The sequence below is a fragment of the Pinus tabuliformis genome, chromosome X (genome assembly GCF_031772625.1).
Source record: "Pinus tabuliformis cultivar Carrire ecotype Pingquan chromosome X, CPIR1, whole genome shotgun sequence".
In the NCBI taxonomy this organism is placed as follows: domain Eukaryota; kingdom Viridiplantae; phylum Streptophyta; class Pinopsida; order Pinales; family Pinaceae; genus Pinus; species Pinus tabuliformis.
Genome location: NC_142308.1, coordinates 474272030 through 474287794, shown reverse-complemented (window position 1 = coordinate 474287794; position 15765 = coordinate 474272030).

The following is a 15765-nucleotide window of genomic DNA, read 5'->3' as shown; positions in this document are numbered from 1 at the left end:
TTTGGAACCCAGTAGCCAGTGTATGGATTTGTGTCTCAATGGGAAAGTCCTCCGCAATTTCTAACTCCTGGGCACTCGAACAGGCTTCCGCTACTACCTTCTCCATCTGCTACTTTTGTGTGACTGCTTCGTCGCGTTGGAGCCACAGCTGTTCGATATTAATTTTTTGCTCTTGGAGTACTTGGTCGGCACGGCCGGCCCTGGTGTGGAGTTCAATTGTGGTGTTGTCGTGTAGTTGTTGCAAACTTTCATGTGGTAGAGCAGCCACGTTCAGTCCCAGTCCTGTAAGTCGTTCTAGCACAGCTCGGTCCTCCGTTTGGGTGGTGATCAACGCGCCTGCTGGAATCGGGATAGAATGAGCCATTTGGGCTTTTAACAATGGTTCCGTAGCTGCCATACTGGAAACCCCTGGAGTAGTGCTAGTGCCTACCTGCGCGATTCTTGATCCCAGTTCGTGTAGCTGTGTGTGAAGTTCCCCCAACACAATCTGCTACTTCGACATGGCCTCATCGACTGCCTCCCGAGTGGCATCTTGAACGGTGTTCTCGATGTCAGTTAAGTCTCCTTCGGTTAGCATGGTCACTCCGCTATCCATTTTAGATGCCTTTGCCTTCTTCCGTGGCTTCGACCGCTCTGATGGCGCTGACCGCTTCATAGGTGAATCCACGCATGTTGTTGGTGGCTCGTCCACGACCGGCTTAGGGGTTGCCTTCTGACTGTCCTTGTCTGTTGTTGACATCGCCCCTCTTGGTGGTGTATTTCCTGCTGCCGTCTGAGCCGCCTCCCGTGCTGCCTTAACTTCCGCGATGAACTGTTCATTGCGCTTTTGCTGCGCGGCCCGATTAGCTTCCTCCTTTTGCTGCCTGATAGCGGCATCGTTGTGCTCTTCTGCCGTCGGTCCACACCACGCCAGTGGCCAAGTATCCACAATACTGTCGATAACATCGTCAATAGCAATAAATCGGAGTGAGGTCCATGCCTGGGCTGGGTCCTTACGTGCCCGGATGTAGAGACGATGCATGTCTGCCTTAAATTTAGCAATATGCTTCATGCTTTCATAGATCCCATTGGACAGGCGGGGTAAGGCAGTAATCCACTGACGCACATTCGCGTCCATCAATACCCAAAAGATTTTGATATTTCGAATTCGTCCCGTGTCCCTTGTCGCCCAAAGGGAAGCATATTGAGCGGCTTCTGGCCATTCCGAGTCCAAGATAGGAAACTGTCTTTCTCCGGGTAGGTCGGTGGCAACTAGCATGATGGACAGGAGTATCCATGCATAATGGAATGTTTTTCCCTCCCCCTGCACTTCACGGCAGTTGTTCAAAAACTCTTCACATAGAAACTGGGACCAATTGAACTGTACGCTGGCAGCGCATTCTTCAGCGAGTGCAATCACAACTGCTGGAACCTCAGTGCCACGACACTTCCTCATTAATTTCCCTGCTAGCAATTGAGTGGTGACACGAAATGCTTTATCTGAGATACTATCAATGACATACCCTCGCTGCCCTTTTGTAAGCTTATACTTCTTTTTTGATCGTTCTATCATCGTGACATCGTTACTCCTGTCAGTAATTTCTCGATGATCTCTCCCGTCGCAGGGAAGGTGCAAAACTCGATGAACAAGTTCATGTGTGATACTGATGGGTTTACCAACCTTAAAAGCGCAACCCACGGGGTGGGTCCCTCGCCAGTCCACAGATGATATAGACGTCGCCACGCAGGAGGACAACACGCACACACCACATATCATCTCATTGCCAACAGAGGTTATCCGAGCCACAACCACAGGTGACAAAGGCAGTTGGGAATTAAATCTAGTCACTATGTCCAGAGATGTACTCTACCTACTGCAAGACGGAGTAACTCAGGAATTTCATGCCAGGGAAGGCACGAAATTCAAGTGTGATACAAGGGAGCCCCACTTCAGGTGTAAGTTTAGGTGTGATACAAGGGAGTCCCACTTCAATTGCCTAATATGATGAGGGTCAATGCAGTCAAGCTGAAAGCACATATTCGCAGTCAGATCCAGAATTACGAAGAACTCCCGCAGTTCATCACTAGCATATAGGCTTCCCATGCATGAGTATTCAAAAGTATGGATGTTGTGGTGCACACACATGTGATCCCATCACTTGGGACTCTCACCTAAGCGAAGACAAAGAAACAGGTCTGACTCGAGCTTGACTCGTACTTCGACGAGTTGATGTGCATTGCCACCAGCCCAGACTTGCTCATCAGTGTAGACATCATGCACAAGTACGTTGCTGGTCCGGCCAACTTGAAGGAAATGATGCACATGCTTTCAAATGAGTTGGACAGAGGAGCCTGAGTAGTGTACCCAGATGTTATGGAGGCAAGGGTCAGGTTTCAGACAGATGTCACCACGGAACACACAGACACCATGAAGGACTACAGATCTTGGCATCAGTATGTCACTGTCGATCAACATGAAGATGTTGAGGAGTTGGACTTCCATGGTTGTCTAAGTCAGAGTGATGTCTAGTTTGGCTTGCTCAAGCTAGTTGTGTTCACATGGGTACATGTGCATTGTAATGTTGAGTCATCTCAAGTGTAAGTCAAGTGTCAATAATGGATGTAACAGTCGTAGAGTAGGTGAAGAGTCATGAGGGTAGTTGAACATTCACAAAGGGGAATGTCAAGGGCCACCCCACCCTTTGCTATAAATGGTCCCTCATAACTTACTATAGGGTCGAGGAGGCCTGAGGGTCAGTTGGAGACACACTAAGGCACCAAGAGAGATCAATCAGTTCAATTTTCTGGGGTGAGGTTTACTGAGGAAATCGAACAAGTGATCAATTTCAGTGAGGGGAAGCTCAACAGGAGGCCAAGGAATACATATCAAAGACACAAAAAGTGCAAGAAGAGGTAGCGCAGAGCCTAGGAAGGCTGATGTAGAGGCAACAAGGGTTGATGCAGAGGCTAAGGAGGCCAGCGCAAAGGACACAAAGAGCCAAACAAGCTGAATTAGAGGCCATAGAGCCTGACGCAGTTGACGCAAAGAACTTCAGAGGTTTTGCTGAGGAAGTCTATGGGGAAAACTGAGAGCACATTAGCCGGGAGAGGGTGACGCAATTCTAAAGAGGATGATGCAGTTCTAGAGGAGTGCATGGAGCAGCTTTTGTTGTCCAGCACAAGGAACAACCACAGTCACTGTAGGATTGTTCATCCAACTATTGATTTTCCAAAATATCTCTCTCCGGATAAAGGTATTGCTGCCAAGGAAATTCTCTGAAGGGTGAGTCATTTCTGGCACCCTAGTTGTATTCAGAATCTGCTTAATAATAAAACCCTCTATATGTTGCACCGGTTTTCCCACATTGGGTTTTTCCGAGGATGATTGTCCAAAAATAATGGTGTCCCTTGTGTTGTCTTAGTTTATTTTAATTGTTGATATGTATATTTGTGAAGGTTGCAATTGTGTTTATTTCGATGTTTATATTATTAAATAACTTGTTAACGTAAATAACAAGTAGGAGATAATAAACCAGATATTGCAGTAGGGGTTTTTGATGTGTTAGATTCAGGAATATTCACAATACATGGAGTTCCAAGTGGGATATCATGTTTACATAAGGGTTAAACCTAAGAAAAGCACCTTGAGATGGGGTGGTTGTGCAAACTTAGATCCCCGATTGTGTCGCCCTTTTCTAATATTAGCTAAAATTGGACCAATATCATACTATTTGGCACTACCTAGTCACATATGAGTGCATAATGTGTTCCATGTCTCTTTGTTAAACAAGTATGTATATTATCCTAAACATATCATTAACTAGAAAGAGGTGCAGGTAAAATTGTGATTAAATATTTGATAAAAGTATATTTTATATATATATACAAGGATATAAGCTAATGATATATTTTATGGTTGTGGACAAGTCGAACCGGATAGAGAATTCCTAGTAGAGCCTCTGTGTATTCTCTATCAGAGGAAAACAATGTTACAGAGGCGAGATATCACCCAAGTTAAAGTGTGGTGGATGCACTTTAGCCCAGAAGAGGTGAACCGAGAAGACAAAGTTGCTATGCAGGAAGCATATCCTAGATTGTTCCAGAAGGGCTTGGAACAAACACCAAGGATGGTGTTTCACTTGAGGGGGGAGATGTAACAACCCCCAGGAAAAAGTGCAAATAGTTAAATGCATTTACGAGGAAAACTTGGCTTACTATGGGATATTGGAAGGCCTAATATTTTATTTAACAAAAATGTTTATTTTATTTTAATTAAAATGAATTAAACAATTTTAGTAATGATTTCCAAGGAAATGTTGGGAACGAAAATTGCTAAATGAGAATTTCACTCAACAAACAATTACTTCTCCCCAAGAGATAACTATCTCAGTTTTCAGAAAAGAGAGCCAAGAGGATGGATAGGAACAACCTAAGGCAATCAAGAAATAGAAGTGGAATACTTCTCGCACAGGATGTTGTAGAGAGTAGGCAAGACGCTGCCATGCAGGATATTCTTGAGCTGGTGGAAGGGGCCCAGTGGAATTTTTGAACAGACTGGTAAGTTTGTGTGAATCCTGGGTAAGATAAGCACCAGATAGACCTGGTTGGGTCTTTGTCAAGAAAAATTGACCTGAAAGTGAAGTGGCTCAAGGGGAGCATAGGCGGTGTTACCTTGCTTGTTGGTTGGGAGGAGAAGACTACCTTCCACGGTGATTCCCTATGGCAACCTAACAAACTTGAGAAGATAAGTATTTTAATAAATTTTAAACTAGTCTTGTTTTTTTTTTAAATGAATGAATCTGTGTGATGAAACTAAATTTATGCTTGAGATATTTGTTGTTTGTTTCTCTGAGTAAGTTATCTATGGTAATATTAACTAGGTAAGGAATTTTTGAGTTCATGGGCACTAAGAATAATTACAGGCCTTAAAACCTAAGGGCCAAATTTTTATTCCTGGGCTCAGCTAGAAAGACCTAGTAGCCATAGTAAAGTTCTAGAACTGTACAAGAGTTATGAGTATACAACAAGAATGAAAATCTTGAACAAAATCATTTCATGTTAATAGTTTTGTAGTTAAAGACTTAACAAAATGGCGATATAGATTTTAGAATTTCCAAACAAGTCACAAGTCCATCTAACATGTCATTTTGGATATATTACTATTGTATGACTATACACCACGATGATATTGTGAGTTATAGTCTTAATGATTTAAATCTAACCACGGTTATTTTAGTTCCCAATGTTGGTATGGTGAGTTATGGGCCGAGACCGACGGAGTTAGCCAATCTTAACAGCCTCACTCTTGAGCGAATATTTAAAATTGTAAATGAATATATAAATTGTCCAATAAAGTCCCATAATGCAGTTACATAGAGAACCAAACTTCTATGGTGCATGGGGAAATAGTTCTTCAAATAAACCAAGGAAATCTTACATTGAAACTATTAACTATAATAACCCAAATCAATTCATAGTTTTTTCTAATCAATCAAAAGGGATTGTAATTAATCCACTTAGTGGTTCCATGAAGTTTTGTACAAAAGGAAAAGCAAGAGAATAATCGCTAATGCCTTTACACGGTACCATAAAGAACGAATAAATATTTCCACAAAAAATAATAATAAAAGAACCACTACTGAAACCCTTCCAAGTACATTAAGTCAATATAGTTGTCAACCGAAAGGGCCAAGTTGGAACCCAAAAAAGACAAACAAACGCATGTGGTGGCCATATGATTTCACCCAACTGTAAGTTGCAAAGGCCATTCCTTTTGACAGGAAACCCTAAGTAAAATCATATACATAAGTATAGCTTGTCGGGAGCCCAAAAACTAGGGTCGAGTAGCTCATAGACGACCCTATAAAAATACATAGAATCAAAATATTACTAAGGAACCTAGTAGGGAAGGGAAGTTGAACACCGAAGTTAAAGAAACCCTTGCCTCATGAGTTTCCTACACAATCAACAATGAATAGTTGGTTAAGGTCATGGAGGCGGCGTAGTGGTAAAGTCGGCCTCGTCATGACGGACCGGTCTTGTGTTCGATCCCGAGCAAGGTCGTAGCTCGTCGTGCGAGTAGTAACCGAACCGGGCCAAGCCCACTACCTTTTGTATAGTGATGTGTGGTTTGACAGTAAGTCACATGGGCTATGCCCAGGTAGAGCGAAGTTGAAATCTCATTGAGTACATTGACCTGCTGTGGTGGTGGCTAGAGGGGCGGATTCCCCTTTCCCGTGAGTCTGCTCTTGCTAAAATCATAGAGACTTAGTATACCCGACTTGCAGGTGGTTGGTTATGCTCTTGGTGTTATAGTGGCAGCGTTGAGGTTTGATCCTGGGTCTCCCTTAGATTAGGCCAGGCAGTTACCGATTCACCATGTTGTAAAAAAAAAACAATGAATAGTTGGTTAAGACTTGGGTAACAAAGTTTATCGTGGATTTCATCTCACGAACTATGTAGTTATTTTAGGAAAAACTATATCATCCTCATTGACCAAGGATTCTTTGGACAATTTCCTTGATGAATAGAAGAGAACTAGAATCATAACATAATTCAACTCAATTATTCGGAAAACTTTAGTAAATTTAAATAATGAATAACTTTACACCATCAAATCTATTAAGCATATATATACTAAAGGATAAAAAAAAAACTAAAAATAATAATAATTGAGGTTTACAAGTGAATGGATATAACCCTTGATAAGTATTGTATAATTAATGAATAAAACATAGTGGATGCAATTTACTAATGGCATAGTCAAACTTATAAATTAAATAGCTTTTATTCCCTACTACAATTTCAAGTAAGATTGTTTTTTTTTTTTTTTTTTAAATACTTTTTTGAATTCATAAATGGATTCAATGCCTTGAAAAACCCTTGGGTCCCTTTAATTCTACATATTAAACAACTTAAGCTCAAGTGTTTAAAAATCTGTGTGTTAAAATTAACTAGGAAAAATGCCTTAAAAAGACTATTTTGTCTCTAAGTTAGAATATTCCTTCATTAATTAAAAAGAGTGAGAAATGAAATATATTTGAAAATCTTCACGTATTTAGTATTTTTTATTTTCACTTTTATCCAAAATAAGAATTTTCTGAAATAGAACAATTTCATAAATGCCACTAACCAGCTACTCTCAACATGTTTCCAATGACTTAATAAGTATTTTATAATTACTTAAGAAAAAATAGTGGATGAAATGTATTAATTAAAATGAATAGGAAATGAAACATATTCCTGAGGTTTTTCTAGTATTGAAATTACATAATTGAGTAATTTCTCATAATTGTTTTTTCATAATTTGATAAATATGAAATAATAATCATTTCATAATTGAGAAAAAATCATAACTGAGAGAAAGTTCATAGTGAGTAAGGAAAAACTCATAATTGAGCATGAAACTTGTGCACCGCTTGTAATTGTTTGGTTCACATGCTGCCAACTCTATCCATGAATTGTATCCACTCATTTCACATGACATCAATCCTAACTTCTCTTGGACCTAAGTTTTTAGATACATCCTCCCATATCTATAAAAGGGTGATGTAACTAGACACACTTAGAATACCCTATTATGTTGGAGGATTACCACCTAGAATTCCTCCCATGCTTCATGAATGAGCCAATTTTGTGAGTAAAAGAAGGGTGGATAAAGGTTAAGATATTAGGATCACTCAACAACAAGAGGTCCCTCCCTTACACTAAGGGCATTACTCATCATATTACTAAGATATGAGGCCCCTCCCTTACACTAAGGGAATTACTCATCATACTATTAAGATTTTGACCAAATGGAAAGTCATATCTCTTTTTAAGCCCTATAAAACGAGTGAATTTGGCATTATGTTTGACCAAAAAAATTACCAAACCCCTTGCTCCTATGGAAAATTACATAGGCCAATGTGATCATTGAAAATATGTCTCAAAGAACATATAGCTGACACAATTTATAGCCATATATCTAAGTTAGCTAGAACTCAGCACTAGCAAAATTCTAAACATTTTATTTTCTTTTACCAAACCAAAAGTTTTACCTCATCACCTTAGACATTGTCTATTGAAGCCACATTTTTTAGGGGATTGCAAATTTTGTCTCACTAACCCAATTTTTTTCAAGAAATATAATTGTGAGAGACTTCAAATAATTTTTTATGGTGAAAATAGATTCAACACCATCAAAACTCTTGAGGTACCCAAAATCAACTTGATAGCTATAATCGATATTTTCAAAATTTCAACTAGATTTTCTCAAAATCAATTTAGACGAGGCCATCACCTTATAGCTTCTCTTGAACAAGTGCATTAAAAATTGAAAAAACTTTGATAAATTTAATCACAAAAAAAAAGATACAAACTGCAAATCATATATATAGTTAGTTATTAAGCAATTTTTTTTTGTATTTTTTGTTTCTAATTATCTCTTAAAATAGATTTCCAATCTTCTTGAGTTATTTTTATGCCCATCAAAATTTAGAATGATGTAGAGTTGATTTCGAGGCCACTAGGTTGATGGCTAGTCACAATGCTCTGAATATTAGTAGCTATGATGAGTCAGAGCAATTCCAAGTATCTCTGGAATTAACAAGTTGTGACCCAGCATAGCTACTAATGCTCTAAATAGTAGCCATTCTCTTGATGATTTCGCTGACAAATAGGACTGGGAATAGTGATTAAATTTCCCTGACTTAACAGAAGAAATCTTGTCATCTCCCTTAGCCAAAGAACTGGCTACCTAAGTCAGCAAAAAGAAAATCACAAAGTGCCCAACTTTAATCCCTGGTGCGCATTGTGCAGTAACTATGCATGTGGGGTAACCATTTCTTCGAAATCGCTTAGGACTTGCAAGCAGCTTACATGGCCTCATACCATTCAGGTTGGGACATGGAACAGACCATGGAAAATATGGAAACCCTGATGAACTCACCAATGGACTAGGGTCTGATTGACAAGACACCCATTTATTGAATAAATAGAACAATGCTTCTTTCAGAAGCCAAGAAAAAGGACCTTTGTTGTTTTGACTGAAAACGTAAATACCATTAGATTCTCTCCATCCTTTTTCTCTTCCACTTTCTAGACAACTTTATCAAACCCTAGTTTCCCACCTGCATTAAAACAAGCAATAGTGCAAGAAAAATTGACAGATACATTCTATAAGATGCAGTACAACATCATTGAAAATTGACAGGCATTCCATAAGATGCAGTACAACATCATTGAAATGTAAAGTTTGAACATATATTAAATAGGTTACATAAAAATGGAAAGTATCTCTGCAATTAACAAGTTGTGACTAATCATAGCTACTAATGCTCTGACGATTATCCATTCTCTTGACGATTTCAAATGCAGTTCCTTAAAAGAGAAGAATCTCCCTTGCCGGAATCAAGTTCTCATCCACAGGGGTTACGTGCGGACCCCAAATTTGAACAGAATGGTTAAGTATACCTCCATTGTTGTGGCCTGCTAAATTCCAATATGTGCGCTGATCCAAGCTCACTGCTGTTGGTTTATTTCTTGGTACGGCTTCCATATCAAGTCGCAATTCCAAGTTCCCACTTAGAGTGTAGGTTGCAGAGACATCAACATCCCCGGGGAAAGTTGCATCAGGAATTTGAATAAGAGAAGGTGATTAATGACCTATACCATGTCATTTATTATTATATATTGTTGTATTACAGTAGGAGATTCAAATAACCACAATAAAACCAAATTCCTTTGGAGTGGGTATTACAGTGGAAGATGAAATAAGCACAATAAAATCAAGTTCACTTCCTGAAGTTCATAAAACGTCCCAACTATAATCACTGGTGTGTTGTGCAATACCTCTGCCTGTGGGATAACCATTTGTTCAAAATTGCTTCAGGACTTGCAGGCAACTTACATGGCCACATACCATTCAGGGAAATATGGAAACCCTAATGAACGAATTTATACTCTCAGATTTGTAACTTGCCAATGAATTAGGGTTTGATTGAGGAGACACCCATTTATTGAACAAATAGAACAATGCTTCTTTCAAAAGCCAAGACCATAGCTTTGCAAGCCCTGACATTGTTGTTTTGCTGAGGCAAGACGATTGGTTTTATGGTGCTTGCCTTTCCACACCAGTTTCTTCTTCAGTCTTCTGTTCCAATGGTTTTTTATATCATTATCAATTCTTACTAGCATCTAGGCCGCAATGATCGACCACCTACACAATACCAAAAGTCTGTTCCTAGCAATAACTATAAAAACATTTTACAAAGGATTAAATGATAGTTTATCCTTAGACGAAGGTTGGGAGTTATTTAGAAAATGATCTTTTGAAAATAAAATTATACCTGAGGATGATATTATGAAGGATAGAGCCAGAAAAATTTCCTCGGATTGCAGAGGCTTGCCGTTGGCGATAAATGTAGTTGTTGGAGCCATGAGTTTCAAAAAGACTGAAGATGAGTGGAGCCTCTCCATTCGTCCAAAAAATGGCAAAATCGAGGCCATTTTCCATGAAAATCTACTGTAATTTTTCTCATCAATTTGGAGGCACTGGAAGAATCACCAAACTTTTATAAAGAAAATGAAAGGCTAGTTTTGTTGCAATGGACCACACTATGTTATATTTAACTTTTAAAAATAATAGTCTAAATTTGCTAGTTTCAGCAACAAAAAGACAGCATATTTGAATTTCAATTTCAAAAAACAAATTTCCATCCGAGAATTGAAAAACTCAGCGTGTGCATTCATTAGATTTATAGTTCACTGAAATAACAAAAAATAAGAAAAATGCCTATAAAGGCTTGAATTTCTGGAAAAAAAAAAAACATTTGCTTCAAGAATATCAACTCTTCATTCTTCCCAGATGTAAAGGAAGGGAAGCCTTATTTTCAATCCTATTGCATAGTAAATGTGGCCTAACATGGGGTCGATATAACACGATATAACATGCCACAATGTGATGAGAGAGAAAAAAAATAGCGACCTGTTATATAGTGTTATATCGACCCCATGTCAGGCTGCATTTGCTATGCAATAGAGTTGGAAATAAAGCTTTTCAGGAATGAATGTTTTAATAAAAATCCATACCCTTATATTTGGAGACTGGCTTCCAACAAAGGAATGTTTTAATAAAATCCATATGATTAACCAACAAAGGAATGTTTAATAAAAATCCATATGCTTATATCTGAAGACAGCTCGTTCCAACTACTTTCCTCTCTCGGATGATTGAATCGTTGAACATCCCCTAATCGTCTAACATAGAATGAAAGTGTAGAGTGAGAAGTTCTTTTCAAAGGGATTTTCAAAGAACTTTGTTAGTGAATGTCAACTTTTATAAGTAATTTTTAAGTAATTTTTATGTTAAATCATTTGTAAAAATAAAATGTTTTATTAGATTTATAAAATTTATATTTTGTTTGTAATTGTTATGTTAATAGGTATGTTTATTTTGAAATAGAATTTTTAGAATTTTGATTTAATTATCAATAATTATTAAGTGTATGGACTTTGGTAGGATATTCTAAAATTTTATTAGTAGTATACACAAATCAAAAGTTAAGATTTATTTCCAAAATAATTATGTTACTTTTTTATCATTTAATTTAATTAATTAGTGTTGCAATATTTCAAATGGTTATTCTTTATGTAACTTTATGCCTTATCATATTAACTGATGGATGACTTCAAATGAGTAGCGAAGTTTTATTTTGGATTCCTGTGAAAGCATTAACATTGTTGAACATAGATGTGAAGACATTAAAATGGTTGAATTCAATGGTGCACCAAAACAACAAATAGTTGGATGTTACCACATGCTTTTAGTATGTATTCCATCTCTCAATGCATAAACACTTTTAAATAAACCATGACAATCAATTCTCTAGATGGACATGAGCCAGACAATAATGACATTGAAGTAGAAATAATAATAATAATAATAATAATAAAGTGATTAAGGTGTCTTTACACATTATGACTAGTGACATTGAAATAGAAATGCAATTTTTTCACTTCATATCATTTGGCATTTTTTCTAAAAATATAATTTCCACTTGAGTGGAGAAGAATAGTATTGAAGCCACACTGCTTTTAAAAAATATCTCAAAAGAGAAGAAGAAGAAATGTTTGGAGGAAGTTACAATAATTCAAGTACGAGTCATGGAGTGTCAAATCACAACATCACATTCAAATTCTAGTGTTGGCTTGATAGAAAAACCCCCAACAAGTCATTTTATAAGCATGGTCAGGCCTGGCATGTGTCCCATAGAGCGACCATACAACAATAGTTGCACTTGTAACATACAACATGTGAGCAGTCACACTAGTGTGATCTCTCAGCTTGCGACCATATGATAGTATAAGAATTTTATGAAAATATGACTTGATATTATTAATTAATAATTAAAGGAAATAAGTGACCACTCTAGGCATGCCACAATAGTAAAGGGAATTAGTACATCATTTCAATGTGTGCAAATAGGGTCAAACTCAAAAAATTCCAAAAGTGAAGGTAAGAAATCCAATGAGCTAACATGCATCAAAAGAAATCAATAAGATAATCAATCATGAATCAAAATACTTTGTGAGAACATAAGAGAATAATGGACTTATTAAAAAGTAAGTTGGAAGAAAAACTACAACTATGCAAACTTCACAAATCCATATACTTTTTAAAAAAATATCTCAAAAGAGAAGAAGAAAAAATGTTTGGAGGAAGTTACAATTATTCAACAACCAGTTAGGGAGTTTCAAATCACAACATCACATTCAAATTCTAGTGTTGGAAATAGAAAAATCCCTTCGAGTCATTTTATAGGCATGGTCACGCCTTGTATGTGTCCCATAGAGCGACCATACAATAATAGTTGCACCTGTAACATAAGGAAACCTGTGAACAATCACACTAGTGTGATCTCTTAGCTTGTGACTATGTGATCTCTCAGCTTGTGACTATATGATAGTATAGGAAGTTTATGAAAATATGACTTATACTATTAGTTAATAATTAACGGAAATACGTGACCACTCCAAGCATGCCACAATAATAAAGGGAACAAGTACAACCTTTCAATGTGTGCAAAGAGAGTGAAACTCAAAAACTTCCAAAAGTGAAGGTAATAAATCTAATGAGCCAATAGGCATAAAAAGAAATCAATAAGATAATAAACCATGGATCAAAAGACTTTGTGAGAAAAGAAGAGAATAATGGAATTGTTAAAAAATAAGCTAGAAGCAAAATTACAACTATGCAAACTTCACCAATCCATATACTTTTTAAAAAGATATCTCAAAAAAGAAGAAGAAGAAATGTTTGGACGAAGTTACAATAAGTCAAGAACCAGTCAGGGAGTGTCCAATCACAACATCACATTTAAATTCTAGTGTTGGCAATAGAAAAATCCCCACAAGTCATTTTATAGGCATGGTCATGCTTGGGATGTGTCCCATAGAGCAACCATACATAGATAGTTGCACTTGTAACATAAGGAGACATGTGAATAATCACACTAGTGTGATGTCTCAGCTTGTAACCATATGATTGTATATGAAGTTTATGAAAATACAACTTGATACTATCAATTAAGAGTGAAAGGAAATAAACTTAAGCAATTCCAAAATACCCTGGAAAATATAGACAATGTGACTAGCCCATGGAGAAAGAAAACTAATTCCTTTCCCCAATGGAGTCAACAATTCTACTAGTGGAGAAAACCCTCACATGTTTAGGTGAGACCTTCCTCAACTTTTCTTGTAATTTAAGGTAGACATGTGTTGAGACATTATACAAGAATCTTATACTTGAAGTATTCAATTGATTAAAACATGCAAGAGATTTAGAAGAAATAGACAATGTGCATTTTTATTGATGTTCATCCTCACATGTTCTTGGTTGGAGCATCTCTTGAGATCCAAGCTCAAGCTCGTATTACTTAATTCTTACATACAAGGAGATAGAAAAATATTCCAAACTCTTTTGAATGATCAATTGTTAGCAACAATAAAATACTGATCTACTTGATAGTATCAAATGAATAACAACATACATGTAAATAAGGTGTAACAACATGCACATAATGAAAAAGAAGTAAATGAGGGGGAACCAATCATATCAACTAAATATTAAATAAAATGAGAAATACAATATATATTCCAAGCAATACCTTGACAAAGTTGAAGCCTTCTCTAGTTCCTTGTCATGTTCCTTCCTTAAGCCCTGATACAAATCTTGCCATCATAACTTTACTCTCTTGCTCCTATCATTTCACTTGGTATGGCCTTCATTATATAGATGGAGAAGGTTCTATTTTGGGATGAATGTGTGATCTTGAAGGCTTGAGTGAATTGTGTGAAACTCGAGTTAAAAGGCAAATCCATTATGATGTGTACAAGCCATTATTCTTATCCCACATAGATTCTCCTTGGGATTGTCAATTTTGAAGGCTAGGAGGGTAGTTATGGTCTGGCAGTGGTGAAACCAATGATAAATGCATGCTACAAGTGATGCAACCTACAACCTGTCACACTTTGTTGTGAAGGATGGGCACAACCATGCTCAAAATTCATCTGACAAGGGAAAGGACTATATTGTCTTTGTCTCTTATATGAGTGGGTCATTAAAGGCTCATATGGGTGGTTTTTTAGGTTATAATAGTAGGTGATTTAAAATAAGTCCTTATCATATTGCCTTATAACCCTTGAGTTCATTGTATCATTGAAATTATAGTAGTGTATGTTTTTGAAGCCTATGGTGGGCTCCTGATTAAGGACTATTCAACAAATTTAGAAGGATACTTTGCATAGGAATTGTCCCACCTTTGGTTCCTATGAAAAGGAATTCCTTATAATATTAAAGTGATGTGAGAGAAATATATGAAATACACTATCACACAACTTGAGGCACCAAAAAAACATCTAGTACACATTTTAAAATATTTGGAAACTATGTAGTTGACTCCTTATTTGGAAACTTCAATACCCAATCATTCCTTCCCCAAAACTTAATTATTTTTAACAAAAATTTTAACACTAATGGATCTCAGATCCATACTTTGGAAAATTTCTCATTGGATAAAGACATCAAGACCTCACCTACCTCATATGATCTTCAACCCTAGATCTGGACCCTTTTCTTTGATAGATTAAATCCTATTAAGGAAGTGGGTGTCAGGTGTCTTATTATAGATCTATTAGGGAAAACGGTTTTCCTCTCATGTAGGCTTGAATTTGAATGTACCAAAAACATTATTGAATATGAGGTTCTAATTTAGGGACAAAGTAAATTCTAGATTTTGAATCCCAAATCTTGAAGGTCTTTACTGATTCAGAGATCATTATATGCCAAATCCAAACTTCAATCCACTAATATTCCTAGAATATTAAGTATTATCGTCAAGAGGTCATTTACAATCAAAGAATTCTTTGATTTTGATATAAATGTGTTTCCCTACAAACAAAAATAAGAATCTGACTCATTAGCCATCACTACATTTATGTTTTCACCATCGAAAGATTTTGAGAAATGTAGGTTCTTTATGGACTTGCTCTTTAGACCTTCAGTCACAGATAAAATCACAAATTTGAAAGTCCTTGATGATGACTTTCAAGTCATTTAGTTCCTAACTTGCAAGGATACTTTCAAATACATTGTAATCAAAGATAAGCATCATCATTCCCAATTGAGTTGAGGATCCTCCCCACTTAAACAATGCCATACCTTAGAAGGTCACATATCTAAAATGACTTCGTGATTTGAAAGACAAATTCCATATACTAATTAAGTCCATGACTCATAGTTATATC